Source organism: Coturnix japonica, chromosome 3 (genome assembly GCF_054131305.1).
Source record: "Coturnix japonica strain WE chromosome 3, WE-NBRP24, whole genome shotgun sequence".
Lineage (NCBI taxonomy): Eukaryota > Metazoa > Chordata > Aves > Galliformes > Phasianidae > Coturnix > Coturnix japonica.
In genome coordinates, this window is record NC_140665.1 from 75,964,537 (window position 1) to 75,983,762 (window position 19,226).

The following is a 19,226-nucleotide window of genomic DNA, read 5'->3' on the forward strand; positions in this document are numbered from 1 at the left end:
AACAGCAGAGAGAAGTTTTGGCATTAAACACATGCTGCTTCACTGAGATAACACAGCCCTAGGGAAACAGCCCTTTTGAGAAAAAAGCAATTATGTCAAATATGCATTACTTAAGTGATGTGGATTGTATGTGGACTGTATCACTGAATATTATTATAAATTAAGAACTACCCACAGCAGCTGCAGACAAGCAGCAAGCAAGTGGCAAATACGCTGGAACACAGACTCAGCAGGAACTAGTACACCATAAACCCCTTAGTGCACTAACCCCTATGTGACCTCTCCATAGAAAAAGTGATCTGAGAGGTGCTAAGATAAGGTTTTGTAGTTCTGGAAGTAGACTATGCTAATGGAGCAACAGCACAGCAGATTCCTGTGACTATACTGACATGGCTAAATAAACAGGGTACAATCCTCAGGTCCAGTCTCTGGACCAGTATGTGCCATGGACCCCTACAGTTGTGGTACAGACAAGACAGATTTGAGGTTACGGCCTTGTAATTGCACACAGATCTCTAATTCTTCCTGTTCATTCCTCATGCTGTGCGCACTGGTATGCAAGTGCATCAGAGAAGAAAACCAAGCAGAAGATGTAGGCATTCATAGAGGGTTGCAAGAGAACCCCCTGTTATACACACCCTTGAGGTGGCTGGCCTTTTGCCTTTTGTCAGTAGCAGTAATCTGATCAATACTTCTCCCACCTTTACCCAAATAAAATTAAGCAGAATTCTCTTTTCTTTGGGTCACAAAACTGTGGTCCCCAGTTTGTAACATTTTACAACTACACCAGAACCACCCAGGAAAGGACTGGAAGCACAGAGAAGTCATATTGTTTCTTGTTCTGTTCTCAAACGACCTGAAGAATATCGGTATGCAGTATTTGTTAGCAAGAAAATAATACAATTGCCACCGTCTGCCTGACAGACCATACTGTTGTAGCACCTCCAAATTCAGCCATGGTAATGTGAAAGCATAAAACAAAGGATGGTCCCTGCTCCATGTACATTATCACTGTGAAATGAAGTTGGACCACCTGGGGTCTCAGACATTGTGCTGCTGCTTTAAAGTGACATGATACGACATACTTCGTATGATATGTCAGTTTTCAGATATCCAATTTGAAATGCTTTTAAAATTAAATAGTTCTGTGAGTAGTGGCATCTGGCAAATATTAAATTCAGCCTAAAAACACAGCAAAATTTTTGTCTTCATACAATGTTCTTAGTACATGTGAAACTAAACTGATGTAACGTACAGGATGTGTAACGTTAAACCACAGTATGAGTCTTGCTGATGTTGGGTCTACAAGAGGCTTGATTTCTAAAAAAAGCTGTACACAGTCCACGGGTACTAAGTAACAACAGCAGGAATATCATTGCTGCTGCTGTTTTGGAACTAGTCTGCTTTTGTTTGCATACTTCAGTGTTAATGATATTAAACTGCACTAAAATTACTAGAAGAGTTTTTCTGATACACAGATAATGTTTAAGCTTAGGCACTGAATGGCAGATGTTACTTGACTAATGTATGTGCTTTCTTGCAGTGATAGTTTGGACTAATTATACTAGCTATTTTAAACTACAGTCAAGATAAAACAGTTTTAGTTTCTACTACTTCCCCCCTTCAGGGAAACAGAGGAGAAAAGCTACAAGGAATAGTGACTCTCACATTTTATGTCCAAGACAAACTGCGTATCTTTGAAATGCAAGAAGAGGTTCTTTCAAGACTCTTTGTTCTCCTTCCACAATCGTTTTTATTGATTTACAAAGGCAGAGAGCCCCCTGTAGCATAAGAATAGCTAAGAACAAGGTGAGTGCTGCTGTACAGTCAGTGGGTGGAGAACCATAATCAGGGTTCACATCTTACATCACCCACAGCTACATTTACCTCTATGGGTATGTACAAATGAAATAACTTCCAGCTGAAAAAGGCAAAGTGGTAGCGACTGAATCCTTTCTTACTTCACGTACCTTCCTCTAAGAAAATGTGTTTTATTCTTTTATACTTTTATTGTATTTATTTATTTTTTTAAACAGTTACTGAGTACAATTAAGAGGAAACTAGAGGTGGAGATAAGCTAAGAGAATCAATCTGAATAATGCTTTGGTGTTGAAAGATCAAAGAAAGGACAGAAACACAGTATTTAACATCTCTGAGTTACAGTGGCAACAGTTCTGAGTTATTAGTGTTCATCAGCTTAATCCACGCCCATGTACTCCTAGAATGGCCCAGGCAAAAATAGACCTCCTAAAACTATTGATCCAAGGCACATTCTAGTACATTTTACCTATGAATGAGGCAGCTTACAATCAGTAACACTCAACAGTTTCAGAAACTTAGCTGTCAATTAAGTGGTGTCAAAGCCTGACTACACATAACTGCGTGCCTGTATGCAGATACTCTGGACAGATTCCAAGCTCTTGACTTGCTCAGCACTGAGACCGGTCATGGTCTAAATTTAGGTCTTGAAACTAGTTGAGTCTCATGAATCCCCAAGATCTTTCCTGTCAGAAGCTGACTTTCTCACCTGATCTGAAATGTTACAAATTACTTAATTTAGGCAGTCTAAATTCAGTAAGGCTCAACTACTTTGCTGGCAAGTGTAACAGTGGAAAGATGATATAAGAGGTGTGATGACAAGGAGACCAACGCTACAGAAAGATATTATAAGGGAAGGATAAAGGACTGCTCACCCATCTCTGAAGATCTAGGCTCCCAAGGCAGAGCGCCACAGAAGAGGAATCTTCAGAAAATAATCCTTCCCCAGTGGCAGTCAGCTGTTAAGTGAGGTCTACATGAGGTGCAGCCAGGCTCCACCCTTTGCCTTCACCTGTGTTCTCCGGGCTAACCAGGTCCTTTCCTTGGGTGCTCAATCAGTGGTTCTAGTTGTGACTTAACAATTACCATACAACAGGCTATAAAAGTTAATTACGAGAGACTAGTTTTTAAGCTCCATAACATTACCATTTTTTCACCTGTGTCATCTACCTAGGCTGCTGTAGGGACCCCAGTAATACATTAGCATAGGAGTTTTAAATTAAATAAATATTTAATTCTTAAATATTTCTTCTGCCTTGTATCACTGAATGTCTAAAATGACTACATTTAAAGTGAAATCACTGAATCTCTGCTCATGCATTTATCGATTCCAAGATATGCTGTGAGTACTGTAGCGTACCAAGATGTCCCTAGGAAAAACATATTATCCAAAAGCCAGTGGTGGAACAGGCTGCCCAGGGAGGTGGCAGAGTCACAGTCCCTGAAAGTGTTCAAGAAACAGGTAGATGTTGTACTGAGGGATACGGTTTAGTGGGGAAATATTGCTTGTAGGTGGTTGGTTGGACTGAATACTCCTGGAGGTCTTTTTCAACCTTGGCAATTCTATAATTTTATGATTCTAGGAGGTACACATTCAATTAAATATTTATGTAATGAATGCGATCATTTCCAGCCTCCCAAATTTCTCCTTTTTCCCCAACCAAAAATGCAGGTTTTAGTACTTGATTTTCTTTTATATTTATTGTCTTCCTCTTTGTATTGAAATTCATAATGGATACATTTATTTAGACTGCTTTTTCAATAATAATTATCCAAGTATTCATACAGAAATATGAAGTTTTTATCTTGTAATTATTTTAGTATTCACTAAAAGTTCCTATCTGTTAAAAGTACTAATATTAGGAATAACACAGGAATATGATGCGTACATCCTTTTTCAAGTACAATCAAACCCACTGCCTTCTTCATAAGTGTTTTCTGCTAAAGGCAGTTGACTGAGTACAACCTCATAACACTCTGCACTTATACTAAAAGATGAAATTCTGCTATATTGAAACAAACCTATTTTTTTCTCTCCACATTTTTTATATTTCATTTTTTCTACCTCCATATGTAAATATATTTATTCATTTCTCTTTTGTAGGAGAATAAGTTCTGCATTGGAACATCTCACATTCTTCCAATATAAAATGTGTTATATGCAAAACGTCATTACAGCTGCACTTACCACCTAGTTTTCTGTTTTGTTGTTCTAGTTCACAGTGAGTCATGACCCAAACTCACCAAGAAGAATAGCATTTTCTTTGTTGAAAAAGTAAGTCACAATCCAGCATGGACAGGGTCAATTAAGTGAGCAGTATAGTTTATTTTCCAGTTCTTTAGTTTTAAGAGACCATGGGGACTGCCAGTGCCCTTAGGAGAAATAAACAGAAAAGTTTTCTATTTGTTTGTTTTTGTTTTTTTTTAAAAAAGGGATTCTGTGGCTTCTTGAAGTCTGAATCAGACACAAAACAATTGTTGATCTGGAAATTTTATATATTATATTTCTCTGTCAACATGATCTGCTCATCTCTTTAATGTCTGAAGAAGCTGAATGAATTGCTGATTAGTACACTATGACTTTTACTCTTCATTTCATTTCTGTGTCTCGTTTTGGTTTTGTTCACACCACCCCTTACAATCCACACCCCCTCAAAAAATGTTCTGACTGAAGCCATAAGGCAGCAATCTCATTTTCAGGCAAGTTTCAGCCTGTCCGTATGGTTCTTGGAGAACTTAAATTTTTTTGCCAGGTTTAAGTCTGGGTGGGACACTGAGAGTAGGTGTATGTGACTACTCAGCCAATCCTCCCTGCAGAAAGCTGAGTTAGTCAGAGGTGCAAAGGAAGCTCATGTGATGGGGAGAGCTGAGGGAACAAGTCTGTGCACTGAGACTGGGTTTACTATTGACAAACCATCAAAGCAAGCTAGGAGATTATATTTATACACTTTGTTCAATGTCTGAAAAAAAAGCTTAATCAGAATGTATTGTATTGGTTTCAGTTGGGACAGAGTTCGTTTTTGTCATCATGTCTGGTATGATGCTGTGTTTTGGCTTTAGGAGAAAAGCAATGTTGATAACACACCTGTATTTTATCTGTTGCTGAGCAGCAGCTTCACAGAGGCAAGGCTATTTCAGCTTCTTGCTGAGAAGTGCTGCATAGTGCTGAGGATGTTTCATTTTTTCAGCATGTTGTACTGTTAAGCCAGCAAAGGAGATGAAGGAGTACAAGGAACTTGGAGAAGGCAGAATCAGTACAGCTGACCTAAAATGGCCAAAGCGGTATTCCATACTGCATGATGTTATGTGAAAAATACTGAAAATATGGGGAGTTGGCTGGAGGGCAGCCACTGCTCAGTGACTGGTTGGGCATTGGTCAACAGGTGGTTTGAATTTGCATTGTTTTTTAAATATATATTTTTATCATTACTATTATTATTTTCTGGAGAAAATAAATAAGACAAACATTAAATTAAGGACTAAATCATGATATCAAAGAGCAGCTCTTCTACCCTGAGTTGTGGGGACTGCCTTTGAAGGGATGCTACTCTGACCTTGAATTCCTTAAGGAGACATTAAATACGTGCCATTTCTATTTAGAGAAATAATCCCTTTTACACTATTGTCTCAAATGTTTTCTCTCAGGTCCTCTCGTACCAATAGTGTGTAAGCCAGATGTGGCTTGCTTTGACAACATGTTTTACAGTTTACATGCCTTGTGGAAGAACTTACTGTGTTGATTGTCATTTTAAAGTGAGTTTATGCTAAGCCCAATTAGTATTAATCATTTCTGCTAAGCAGAATTGAAATAAAAGCATTAGCTTTCCTTTTAAAGTAATCTAAAGAAGAGCTTTAACTAAACAAAAAACTTGCTAGCGGTTTGCTATCCTGCTCATCCTCATAATAATTTCTTGAAAAATCTGTAATAGCCAAGAAATATTGCATCAGCTTATAGGAAGCAAGAAGTAATTACTTCTTACAGAAGTCTTTTCATAACCAAAGCTATTTAATTTGCATATTCACTTACAGCTCAACGGAGTCATAGATTCTTTTTACACATTGAGTACTTTATTCAATTGGTTAAACACTCATTCATTTGCATAATTTATCAATTTTATATTAACAGTACAATTAAGGTCTCTGAGAATTTATAGGTCATCAAAATACTTATACTAAGAACCAAACTTTGCAAATGCCTTTATTTTGAAGGGTGATACTTTATCACTTTTCTATATCCCCAAGCAAATATGAAGCAAAGCTTTATTATGTTATAACCTATTTATAAAGAAAGCAATCTTCCAGGTCCAGACAATTCTTAGCACTGCTTGCATTTTTGGTGTGGAGAATGCCCCTTTCCCTATGTATATTAGTCCTGTCCTACCAATATCCAGCTCTTCGAGAGGAACTTGCACCAGCAGTCTTCAGTCTTTCCCAGTCCTAACATGGTCAAAATGTTCCTGTGGCTTGGATCATCTGTCTTTCCAAGGCCCGGAAGACATATGTAAAAAGGTACAACAAAAACACATCCATAGATTATATTTTGATAGCCCAGTGCAGCTTTAAAGAAAATTCCATTAGTTCTTAAACACAGGACGTAATTTAACAGTTACCTTACAGATACTTCCATAATTTCAAATATAAAATTATGTAAAATTATTTTCATGGGGAGGTATTCACATTTTCACTGCAATGAATGTCAAAAAGGAATAGAAGCACATACAGAAATATCACAGAAAGAAGCATATTTTATTCAACGTATTTGACACTTTTGTCAAGTACAGGCTCTGTGGAAGGAAAACTTCTCTTCTGACATTGTCTAAAGCCAAGATCGTTTTTGAACATTAAGCCATTTTGAACTAAATTCAGCAATTAGATTTGTATTAATGTAAAGACTGGTGGAAATAAAGAGATGTCAGATTATAAAGAATGGACTTAGAATGTTTACCATTTGTGTAATATTTAAAAAATCTATTTATTTATTTATTTATTTATTTATTGTGGGGGGAGAGGAAAGAAAAGGGAGGATGACTTTGTAAGGAAATTATAACTACAGATTAAGAAAAAAGTTTCAGAAGTCAGTGGAAATAGAATGGCATGATCTTTCACAGCAATCTTGAGCCTACAGCATGCCGAAGCGGTGTATCTGAAAGAAAACATAAACAGATAAATTCACTTATCTTCTCTGAACAGAATTGGCACGTCCTCATGCAGAGCATCTTTACAGATTTTGATTTCACACAGAGCTCAAATAATAAAATTCCTGTTGCCTAAGACAGTAGTGACAAAACTGTAGCTTTCAGAGAGTTCAAGAGGGCTTCCTATGCCTCACATGAACAACACTAGGCCTGAAACAGGATGTGAGTGCTGTATAATCAAGACATTTGACTACAGGTAGTGATGAGCCATTAAGTAAATTCTTGAGGATTCCATTTCATTCTTTCCCATCTCAAGAAATCCATGAAACTCTGAAATCTCCTGCATGTGATTTACTTGTAGTGCTTCCTATCCACACAGGTCTCGGTAATGTAAGTTATAATACTAACAGCTCTCGACCATACGATTATTTTAATATGTACATTGTGGACTGGGAAGTTGAGAAAAACATAGCCTTAAATTTCTCTGCCTTGCTCATTCAGTCAATGATAAATATCTTTTGCACTGCTGTAAAGAGCACTCTGTCCTCTTAATACTTTCCTTGCAGGCAGTAGTGAATGCTATTAGGCCCCCCCTCAGAGCCATTTCTCCTTCACTCTTACTAAGTTCAGCTCCCTGAGCCTTTTCTCACAGAGCAAGAGATCCAGCCATCACCGACTTTTTGATCTCCAATAAACTTATTGTGATTTATTGATGCTTTACATGTACTAGGAAAATCAAAACAAGTCTGCTATAGTCTAGATGTGATGAATGTGAGTAAAGGGCAATAATCCCTTCCCTCCATCAGCGCAGTGTGTTCCTGTTAATAAAGTCTGGGATGATGATAGTCCTTGATACTGCCAGGGCCTCTGCTGGCTCACACTCAGCTTACTACCAACCAAAGTCCCCCAGGATCCTACTCACAGAGCTGCTTTCTAGTCAGGAATTCCCAACCTGCACTGATGCCAGGAGTTCTTCATTCCCAGGGGCAGCACTTTGCATTTGCTGACTTTTTAAAAAATTGTCTCTTTCCTCCAAATTCTCTGTGCTACTCTGAATGGTCACCTTGCTGTTAAGCGTATTGAGTGTTCCCTGAAATCATCTGCAATGTAGATAAAGGTGTCTGCCATCAGCTCCTCTATGACAAGAAAGAAGACAAGCAGGTTATGTCCCAGGATAGCCCCTCACTGTAGTCCATCTGTGTCAATCATCAGGTAGAATATGGTCAATTAACTACAACTCTGTGAGCCAATCCTTCCAGCTACTCAATCCATTTGTCCATCCATTTGTTTTGATACAAGATTAATCCAGGGACAGTTTTAAAGTTTCGCCAAAGTTGATGTAAATGGAACCCAGTGCCCTCCCATCATCTATCTGCATAGTTATTATATCATACATAGATGGCTAGGCAGGATTTACTCTTGGTAAATTCAAGATGTTTCTTTCCCGACAATTTTTTCACCTACATGCACCCAAAATACATGCTCAAAGACAACTCATTCCTTGGTTTTCCCAGGAACAAAAGCCAGATGCAAAGGAGGATGCAACATTTATCTTGGTCTGGTGCCCTGGTCTCCACAATGCTACTCAGTATATGTGAAGTGGATAAATTAGAAAGCATTTTTGGTGATCCATGTCAAGTGTCCAAAAGCATAGTACAAAAAATCAGTAAAAGTAATTCAGTGAATAAGCAAAGTGCTACAATATAGTGCATAGTGGTAGGAGAATTTTCATTGCTCGCTGAAACTTTAGGAAGAAAACCATCTAGACTAAACCCAAGTGTATCCATCAGAGAATCTAACTTAAAGGTTGATGAGGATTACTCCAAATAAATTTAAGTAGTTCAGTTAGTCAGACAATAGAAACTATCAGGGCAGCTTAAAATTATGTTAGTTATTCCTGCTGCAGTGCTCAATGGAAGTTCAAAGGACTCATGCTGTCTAGTTTCCTTGAAACTGGTCTCTCTCAGTAGATCATATTCTTGCTGGCATGCTATTACCTGCCTCGTTGATTGCACCTCACGCTGAGGTCACGTTGAGCAGTTCAGAAACCTGTGGTAAAGTGCACTTCAATTTGACAGGTTAACCCACATCTTTCAGTGTGAGAACTAAGAAATCATTTTCCATTAAAAAAAAATAAAAAATCATATTTTCAATAAAACCCTAAAATCAATAGAGACATTTTGTCAAATTATGGTAGCATTTCTATTTACTTTTTAAATAGACCATTTAATAGTGGAGCCAGAATGCTAGAAATATATTTAGGGAAAAGCATCAAGGCCTCTTACCAACTACATTCGTATAATTTAATTTTCCTGCCTTTTGTATATACTTTGCCACAATTTTATTTGCAAGTTTGGTGCCACTTGGAACATAAAACATACTGTTCATTTTACTGGGTTCCACTCAGAATATAATGTTTCCAATGAAACAGCTAACACCTACGGGTAAGGCTTGAGTCAACAATGTAGTCACTTCTGAATATAAAATAGACAAGGTCAGTCACAAGTCATTCAACAAGGCCAACTGCCAGCTGCTGCACTTGGGTCACAACAATCCCATGCAGTGCTAGAGGCTTGAAGAAGTGTGGGAAGACCTTGGGGTTGTGGTTGACAGCCAGCTGAATACGAGTAAGTGGTTTGTCCACATGATCAAGAAGGCCAGTGGCATCCTTAACATCAAAAATATTGTAGTAAGCAGGACTAGGGAAGGGATTGTCCATCTGCACTAATGAGACCACACCTCGTGTACTGTGCTCTGTTTTGGGCCCCCCTCTACAAGAAAGATACTGAGTTACTCAAGTATGTGCAGAGAAGAGCAGCAAAGTTAGTGAAGGGACTAGAAAACAAGACAAATGAGTTTATAAATGAACTGGGGCTACCCAATCTGGAGAAAAGGAGGCAGAGAGGGGATCTCAACATCCTCTGCAGCTACATGAAGGGAAGCTGCAGAAAGTGTTAGTCTCTTTTCTCAGGTGACAAGAGACATGAGGCAAGGAAATCATCCCATGTTGCTCAAGGGGAAATTTAAATTGGATCAGGAAGAATTTATTCATGGAGAGGACGGTCAAGTACTGGAGCAGACTGCCCAAGGAGGCAGTAGAGTTCCCATCCCTGAAGGAGTTTATTTAGATGTATGCGAGTATGGTTTTTAGGGACCCAGTTAAGCAGTTGTACTGTAACATTAGATGACTGGTTGGACTTGATGATCTTAAGGGCCATCTCCAACCAAAGTGATTCTAAGATTCTATTATTTAGAATCATAGAATCACCAAGGTTGGAAAAGACCTCCAAGATCATTCAGTCTAACCTTCTACCTGCCACCAGTATTTCCCACTTTCACTCAGTACAACATTTCTTGAGCATCTCCAAGGATAGTGATTCCACCACGTCCCCAGGCAGCCCATTCCAGTGCCCAACCACTCTTTTGGAGAGTAAGTTTTTTTTAATGTCCAATCTGAATCTCCCCTCCTGCAACTTGAGGCCATTCCCTCTAATCCTGTTGCTAGTTACGTGCTAGTTACAGGGAAGAAGAGTCTGACCCCCAAATATCTTTTTGTCTTGAATGATTTACACAGTCTTCAGAGTGTCACATTCTGAGCAACACATCAAATGGGGATATGGTTTTGAAGCCATCAGGTAAATTCAAACATGAGTCCAATTTTATACTGAAATTTATGGCTTTTTGTTTTGTTGGTTGTTGTTATCTGTTTGTTGATGTTGTTTCTGTTGTTTGTTATTATTCTGTTTATTTTCCAGTTTCCAGCAATCACTTTACTTAACAGCTGTGGTTTTAGAACTTACAGCTGCTTAATAAGATTAAATTCCTGGCAATCACTTTGACAGCATGATTAAGAACCATGCTACCAACTGCATGGCATTTCAAGGTCTTCACCTTTGAAACAAACAAGATTGTAGGTCAAAATACTTGCAAAATGTCTAGAAGCTTATTAATGACTGTAATGGTAGAAATAGAAAGAAAGTTCAATTTTCTGAAGTTAGAAGTGGAATAATTGTGATTTTTTTTGCGTGTGTTTTTTCTTGTTTGATTTTGTTATTTTGTATTTTTAGACTTCCTGCCACAAAATAAACAACAACAAAAAAAGTACAAAGGAGAAAGTATCTAGAGACATATGAGTGTGGCCACTACATGATCTCAGACCATATCTCTTATGATATAACCACTAAAATGTCTCTTTTATGAATTTAGACTGTTTATGAAAGATGATAATTGAAAGCCACATATTTAACTAGAGTAAAGCTTTACAAATGACATTTCCTGATAAATATCTCTGCACAAATACTTTTGAAAGCTCAAATCCTATGGTCAGAAAATTTCTAAAAATAAGTCTGTTAATGCCCAAAACTAATAATATGGACATACATTTCTATGAGTTTTACTAGTTTTAATGGTTGTCAGTTTTGAACTACTATCATTTTCTTTTTACAACCCACACAAGCAAGAGTTTAAAACCTTTTCACGAAATGTTCAAAAATTTCACAGGAGCAAAAGTGAGGTGACTGTAATGCATTCAGAAATTTTATCTCAGTAAAATTAAAGAGAGAGAGAGAGTGAGAAAGAGAAATACCAAGCCAAAAACAAGAAAAACATAATATGTAGATACTTTGAAAATATTTTTCTTCAAAAAAAATAAAATAGAAAGAACAAAGAAAGAAAGAAGGAAAGGAAGGAAGGAAAGGAAGGAAGGAAAGGAAGGAAGGAAGGAAGGAAGGAAGGAAGGAAGGAAGGAAGGAAGGAAGGAAGGAAGGAAGGAAGGAAGGAAGGAAGGAAGGAAGGAAGGAAGGAAGGAAGGAAGGAAGGAAGGAAGGAAGGAAGGAAGGAAGGAAGGAAGGAAGGAAGGAAGGAAGGAAGGAAGGAAGGAAGGAAGGAAGGAAGGAAGGAAGGAAGGAAGGAAGGAAGGAAGGAAGGAAGGAAGGAAGGAAGGAAGGAAGGAAGGAAGGAAGGAAGGAAGGAAGGAAGGAAGGAAGGAAGGAAGGAAGGAAGGAAGGAAGGAAGGAAGGAAGGAAGGAAGGAAGGAAGGAAGGAAGGAAGGAAGGAAGGAAGGAAGGAAGGAAGGAAGGAAGGAAGGAAGGAAGGAAGGAAGGAAGGAAGGAAGGAAGGAAGGAAGGAAGGAAGGAAGGAAGGAAGGAAGGAAGGAAGGAAGGAAGGAAGGAAGGAAGGAAGGAAGGAAGGAAGGAAGGAAGGAAGGAAGGAAGGAAGGAAGGAAGGAAGGAAGGAAGGAAGGAAGGAAGGAAGGAAGGAAGGAAGGAAGGAAGGAAGGAAGGAAGGAAGGAAGGAAGGAAGGAAGGAAGGAAGGAAGGAAGGAAGGAAGGAAGGAAGGAAGGAAGGAAGGAAGGAAGAAAGAAAGAAAGAAAGAAAGAAAGAAAGAAAGAAAGAAAGAAAGAAAGAAAGAAAGAAAGAAAGAAAGAAAGAAAGAAAGAAAGAAAGAAAGAAAGAAAGAAAGAAAGAAAGAAAGAAAGAAGGTTGAACTAGGAGAGTGATGAGGTACTGGAACAGGCTGCCCAGGGACACTGTGGGTGCCCCGTCCCTGGAGGTGTTCAAGGCCAGGTTGGATGGGGCCCTGGGCAACCTGATCTAGTAAACATGGAATTCTGGCGGCCTTGCCAGGCAGGGGGGTTGGAGCTTCACGATCCTTGAGGTCCCTTCCAACCCAGGTCATTCTGTGATTCTGTGTAATCCAAATCTAAGAGTCTCCAGTAAGAGAGATTAAAGGCAATTACAGGGGTGTGCAAAAAGTGGTCTGTCTGATCAAAATCTAGATTAAGATATACCTTGGTATATAACTTGGTATATCTTAATTTTTATCAGCTAAATAAAATAGCTGAAACCTGCTTACCTCGAGTATTAGAAAATCAATATATGCTTGATTTATACCTTCCAGCTTCCAAGAGGTATCCCCTTGACCAGTTTGGGCAGCTGTCCTGCTCTTGTCCCCTCCTAATTTCTTGAGCTCCTACAGCCCCTCACTGACAGGACAGTATGAGAAGTTGAAAAACTTCATAAATCCTTTACTCTATGTGGCACTGCTCACAATGATATGTATTGCCAAAGACAAACGCTGCCAAAGACCAACTACTACCACTGTATTACCTATCAGGTCTGATTTTAAGACATAGCTTCCTAGTGTTGTAAACTCAAAGATAAAGCACAATATGAATTTAAGGACTGACTGCTATCAATAACTTACAGTAATGCTTGTTAACAATTGATAATTTATCATTGGCAACCTGCATTGTCAATGACTGTCAAGTTAGCAAAGTTTAGTTATGAAGGGCTGCTATTGCCTGATTTGCAAGTTTTCTAACACACCTGCTGTGGATCCAGAGCTTCCAGATATCTCAAATAGTGAAACAGAATTGTTTTTTCTAGCAACACTGACAATACTATGCTCTCTTATTTCTTTCATACAGACAAGTATTCAACAGTATCTGTTGAATATTAAATATTAAAAGGGACGCCATGATTCAACATCTTGCTTGCCAAGTCACGGTTTATTTCTACTCTTCAGTTCTTAATTTCTGTCTCAAAGCAGTACTGTTCCTTTCAGCCACTACTGAGAATTTGGTATGATTATGGTCACAAAATATCAAGCAGTGTACCTGCTACAGAATTACTCCACAGAGTCATTCTGCCATGGCATATACATCAAAGAAAAACAGCAAACACCTCCAAACCCCTACTTGATGTGTTAGTATTTTAATGGCACAGATATGAGTCAGCAATCTAGGCTGGGAGTCCTGCTCAGAGACCAAAACCTAACAGGTCTGTTAAGCTGTAATGATCTGCAAAATGCTATGCTGCACAAGGACTCTGTAACCCTTGAAGGTTACACATACCTTCCATTTCCAAAATGTCAGTCCACACAGGAACTGTATGAATATTCCCAGCTAGAAAATACCACTCTGAGCTGGATTTCTTTTTGAAATTATGTAAATAAAAGTGGATGAAATTGAAAATTCCATGAAGCTAAACATGTCTCAAGGCATATTTCCTGCTTTCTGGCACTGATCCTCAAAGGCACAAATACTCTGTACATGTTTTACAAAAGTTTGTGCTAAATTTAGGCTATAGTAATAGTAGCAGGGAGAGGTATGATAATGATAAGGTTAATTTGTTTTGAACACTGTGTTTCATTAAGATGTAAATATGTCAAGTGCAGGAAGAAATAGAAATAATCATCTCTGAGGAAAATGAACTTTTCTCTCACTATCACAGCCCACAGAAAGCATCCATGTAGCCAGGTACTCTTCATATATAATTAAGTGCCAAGCACAACTCAGTCATAGCTAAGAGGAAGCCTTCAAGAAGCTGAAGAATTAGCTATATTATATTAAAACTCAAAGAAATTAACAAAATGTATGAGTGTTTAATTAAAATTAGTTTTAATAAGCATACATGAGGAATGGAGGAATGAGTTTCCCAACGTCTACTCCTTTCTTAAAACTCTACAGTGTTAGTACTAGTTACTGAGGTGCTTAATGATCTCGTTTTTTTAGCTGATGAGTACTCAATACTCTGAAACTTGACAGGAGTACCTAGGGTCACTGGAATTTTTAGCATCTTATGAAACAATCACTCATTTGGAAGGAAATAATTAACAAGTCACCTTCAAGATTCTGATGAGGTAAAGGTTTGTAGGGAAAATATCTCAACTTACTGTTCTACTTAGAAAATAATGGGCAAACTTTGGTTTATAAATGCGCAGAAACAAAATTTCAAACCTAAATGTAGGTGGAGAAAAACTGCCTTGGATTTAACTAGTTTTAGTTCATCACCAAAGAGAAAAAAGTAACTGTAAAATGCAGGAGCTGGGACTGGGGAAGGGGAGGAAGGGGTGAAGAATAATAGCAGGGAAAGGTGAGAAAGGGATTATCTCCCATGGATATAAGACTGAGGAAGGTTATTTATCACCAGTAGTAAGTGGAGAGACTGTTGAGAGAGAAAAGTAAGATTATAATGCATTTTAAGACAAATATTCCTCTCCAGTCTGGGATTTTTAGTATCCTGCACAGGTAAAGCTCCTATGCTTATTTTTCTGGTGATGTTTTCTAGGTTTCCCCTGAGGATCAGGAATTGGTTTGATTGCTTCATTAATAAAAAAACATAGTATCTCCATGTTTGTATACTTTATCAGCAATTTGCATGAGTTAACTTCAGTGGATAAGAACCACATACATTTTCTCAAGCTTCTTGGAAGATAATTCAGTAGTTTACTGGAGTGCATTAAACCACAGCACATGTATGTTACACCCATCTGAAGTACTTTGGTAGCTCTGTTACAGACAGTATTGTAGCTGAGGATAATGCCACTGTCATTTGTAGAGTTTCACTAGGTGCTGTTCTTTTTTCTCCTGAAACATCCTCCTGATATGGGGAATAAAACAACATACATGGGTAATCCAAAAACTACTGAGACATTGTTTAATAAAAATAAATAGAGGAGTGAAACCCAATTCTGCTTCTGTGCTTGTGTTTCGGTCTGTATGGAGAAACAATTTGCACGGGGAGGAAATGATCTTGATTTTTGCATACATAAAGAAAGGCTTTATATTAGCTGCTGTTACTCATGAATGGACTCTAGGGACTAAACTAGTTTGATGAAAAGGAGAACTCATTTCTTATCAGTAATTAGCAGTGCAAATAGGGTGTAGAAGATGAGAATAAAAGAATGAGGAAAAAAATATACCACCTTAAAATTATATAAAGTGAAAAACTTCTCGAATACTCTGTGTGATCCTTGTCTTTACTTTTCAAAATATGTTCATTTTGAACTAATACGAAGAAGGACAGCAACTAAAATGCAAAGGGGTTTGTGTATGAGGAAAAATGGAATGCGGTGATTTCAGCATGGAGAGACGGCTGAAGGGGGGTAAAATAAAATCACAAGTGACATGGAGACAGAAAACAAGGAACAGTTGGTTATTGTCTTCTCCACAAACAACTAATGAGTTTGAAGTATAATTATGATGCAGCAAGTTCAAGAGGAATAAGAGGACATATTTCTGATGCTTATTCATAATGTAGGATTATGTTTGCTTGGGAATGCTGATGGTTACCTTGGATTCACAGAGACTTTGAAATTTTCATGGTGTAAAGGTGTCTTTAAAATAGGGATGCTACATGCTGTATGAAGTTCAGGAATCACTAAACACCAAAAGACTGTGCCTGTGTAGTGGATTTAGTTAGATTTCTGCCTCATGCAGTAAAGACTTTTGCTGTCAAGTTCTCCCATATTTGGTCAAGATGTCCACTGAATTATGTCAGGGACCTCAGTAAATCTCTTGAATTCTTTATAACATCATACAACAAGCTAATGATGGCACCTCCTGTGTATTTCCCCAAAATAATAAGTATTTGTTAGGTGTTATATAATCATTGATTACAAGAACACAAATAACTATCAGGGTTCTCAGTCATAGTAAAACTGATACAATCAATCTCATTACAAGAAATAACATTTAAACCAGCATCTGAGTATAGAGTAAAAAATTTTAATTTCAGTTAATTGTCTGTCCTTATCTACAGCAGTGAGGCTATTATTGCGAAAACAACTTTCTGGCTCTTTTAAATTTGCGGTGACTACTGAAAAAAAAAAAAAAAGTAGATATTCAGAAAATCATAGAGTTTCCCAAGTTGGAAGAGACCCTGGGAAGTATCACTTGTCACTGGCCTCCACTTGGACAGCATTGATCATAATACTGTGGCTGCGATCATTCAACAAATTCCTTATCCACAGAATAGTCTGTGATAGCGTATCTATCTAGCTATCCTTGCCTTGTTAATCATAGTATGTTTGCTAGTGGTGATCTGTAATAAATAGAAATCTTTGACAAATAAAGCTTCTGTGACTCTATGTTTTACAAAATCCTTTGAACCCACTGTTGTGGTCTATAGATAAACCCACATCCCATTTGATAGTGGCACTGATTATACTATTTTGCCAACTTAGCAGCACTAGCTGTGGGAGAAGACTTTGATGGTCATCCACATGAGTATTTGATGACTTTCACTGTTTTGTATTGGACAGCCAAGATTGTGAATGCAGAAATCAGGTTAGCTGTTCTACTGAAAATCATTAAAGAGTTCCAAGGCTCTTGGTGATAGAATTCATTTCTTATTTGGTAACAGCTTGAGGAAGTGTATGTATCACAAATGTTTGCTACACACTAATTCACTAATCATTATTGCACTGGGAAGATTGCCAGTAAGAGAAAAAGCAGTAATTTCTACACTGAAAATAGACTTATGTAGTTCATGCCCTACTCTCTTGGTGAAGCAATGAATGTCACACTGCTTTGCCATTTTGTAAATGGCCTGCTCAAAGAAATACAATCAAGAATATGCTCAAAGGTCAACTCCTGGCAAATTTCACTACTCTGAGGCATGGCCAAATGATTAAGCAGCAGTGACTCTTATTCTAGGATAGTTTAGATCAGGCAGTTTTCTTGGTATCTTGTCTCTTAAGTCTGCAGTAAAACATAATAGGAAAGAAGACAGGGAGTGAAATATGTAATTAATGGTTACAAAGACTTAAAAAAATAAGGTAGTTCATCTTTGAAAAAACAACATAAAAACATTCCATAATAATGATGCACAGAGTATTTCAAGCTCTGATGTTGCTTGCTTGTAGATATCAAAGTGGCAAATGTGCAGCTTGATGGCAAAAGGTTGAATTTCCCAGATTTAGATGCTGCAATTGTAACCTACCTGCCTTGCCCAATCCAGCAGCAAATAGCTACTTTAAGCTTATTGCATTGAATTCTGAATTGTACTTAAAATGTGACAAATTGCAGACCCAAATCTCTTCCCAGAGACCTTCTACTTTGTCAAAATAAATGGTAAAAGCAAAGTAAGTACTGAATCTCTTACCCTGTCTTCTCTGTTGCTGGTTTTCCTACCTATGAAAAGAAAAAGGAGAGTTGATAGTTCTCCCAGGCCAATATCTCATGTAAAGGAGAATTTTTTATCTGCAGAAAAAACACCAGAGACCAGGGGACAAGATGGATGTGAAAAATTCAGATTGTCAGAAAGATGTTCACAAGAATTTTACATGATCCTTCAATCAACAACAAAACAAGGGGATCCATGCAAGGATTTGCAGTGTAAAAATATTATTGTCATCAAGAGAATATTGATAGCTGCATTTTGAGTAGTTGGGAAGGAGAATTACATGTGCATTAGCTCAGAGAATACACATTCTTATTAAATTCAATCATTTTAAAATCCTTACTCGCTTCTTGTCCTCATTTCACCCTAGCCAACTTTCTCTTCAGACAAATAAAAAAATCTCTAGCCAACAATGAAAACAATACTTAGTTTCTGTGGGATCAACAGGTCCCAGACAGAACAATGAATTACATACTTACATCTAGAAGTAAAATTAAAGAGAGAAAGGACACTTTTCTTTACAACACTCAAGAACAACTCTGGAATGAATGCTGAATTGAATCCTTACCATAGAATCGTGGGAGTGCAAAATGTATTGAGAATTAAGATTTTCTCTTAGTTTTTCAGGTTTCACAATAGTTTATTTAAGTTTCTTATTTATTTATTTATTTATTTATTTATTTCTGAAGAACTACATTAATTCCTGCTTTTCTTGTTGTTGGCTTTTATTGTTAATTACACATAAAAGCAAAAAATAATAATATCCTAGGCAATACAAATATAATACAGCCAAATCTCACAGATTTCAAAGTCAGGAAATTATAATGCCATACCAACGCATTTATTTGCTAGATCCTGAATATTGCCTGATATTGACAGTAATTCATTCATCAAGCATAATTCTTGTTATAAAGAGTGCAAAAGAAAATATTTTCAGAATGATCTGGGATACACATAGTTATTCGCAATAGACATAAATTGATGTAGATTAGATTTATGCAGTAACAGGGCAGAATTTTGTCTTCTATATTTAAGATCCTCCCTTACAGATCCCCAACCTAACAACAACCCAATAAAACATCAAAGCCTTGCTTTGAGCAGGAGGCTGGAGAGATGACCTCCTGACATTCTAAATTATTTTGTGATTCTATGATTCTAGCTGCCCTACATAAAAAAATATTTTCAGAAAATCACAATCTTAGCAAGCATTAACACTGATATAAGCTCTGCCCCAAAATGTTTGTTTTTAGAGATGTAATATTGCATTGCTGATGCATTCAACCAAAAAGTAAAGTTAACCCAAGGGCCTTCAAGTAGGTCAGAATTCTTTATTCTCTTCCTACTGCCCTCCTTCTGTGTCATTCTGAA

At 37.6% G+C, this 19,226-nt stretch overlaps 1 long non-coding RNA gene across 1 annotated transcript; it reads right to left on the reverse strand.

Moving 5' to 3' along the window:
• Positions 1-6,543: 6,543 nt before the first annotated feature.
• Positions 6,544-17,938, reverse strand: LOC116653234 (uncharacterized). Its single transcript, XR_004306765.2, has 2 exons — positions 17,841-17,938; positions 6,544-6,961 (listed from the first exon to the last, which is right to left on the reverse strand). It is a non-coding gene; the product is annotated as an uncharacterized LOC116653234 (long non-coding RNA).
• Between the last annotated feature and the right edge of the window lie 1,288 nt (positions 17,939-19,226).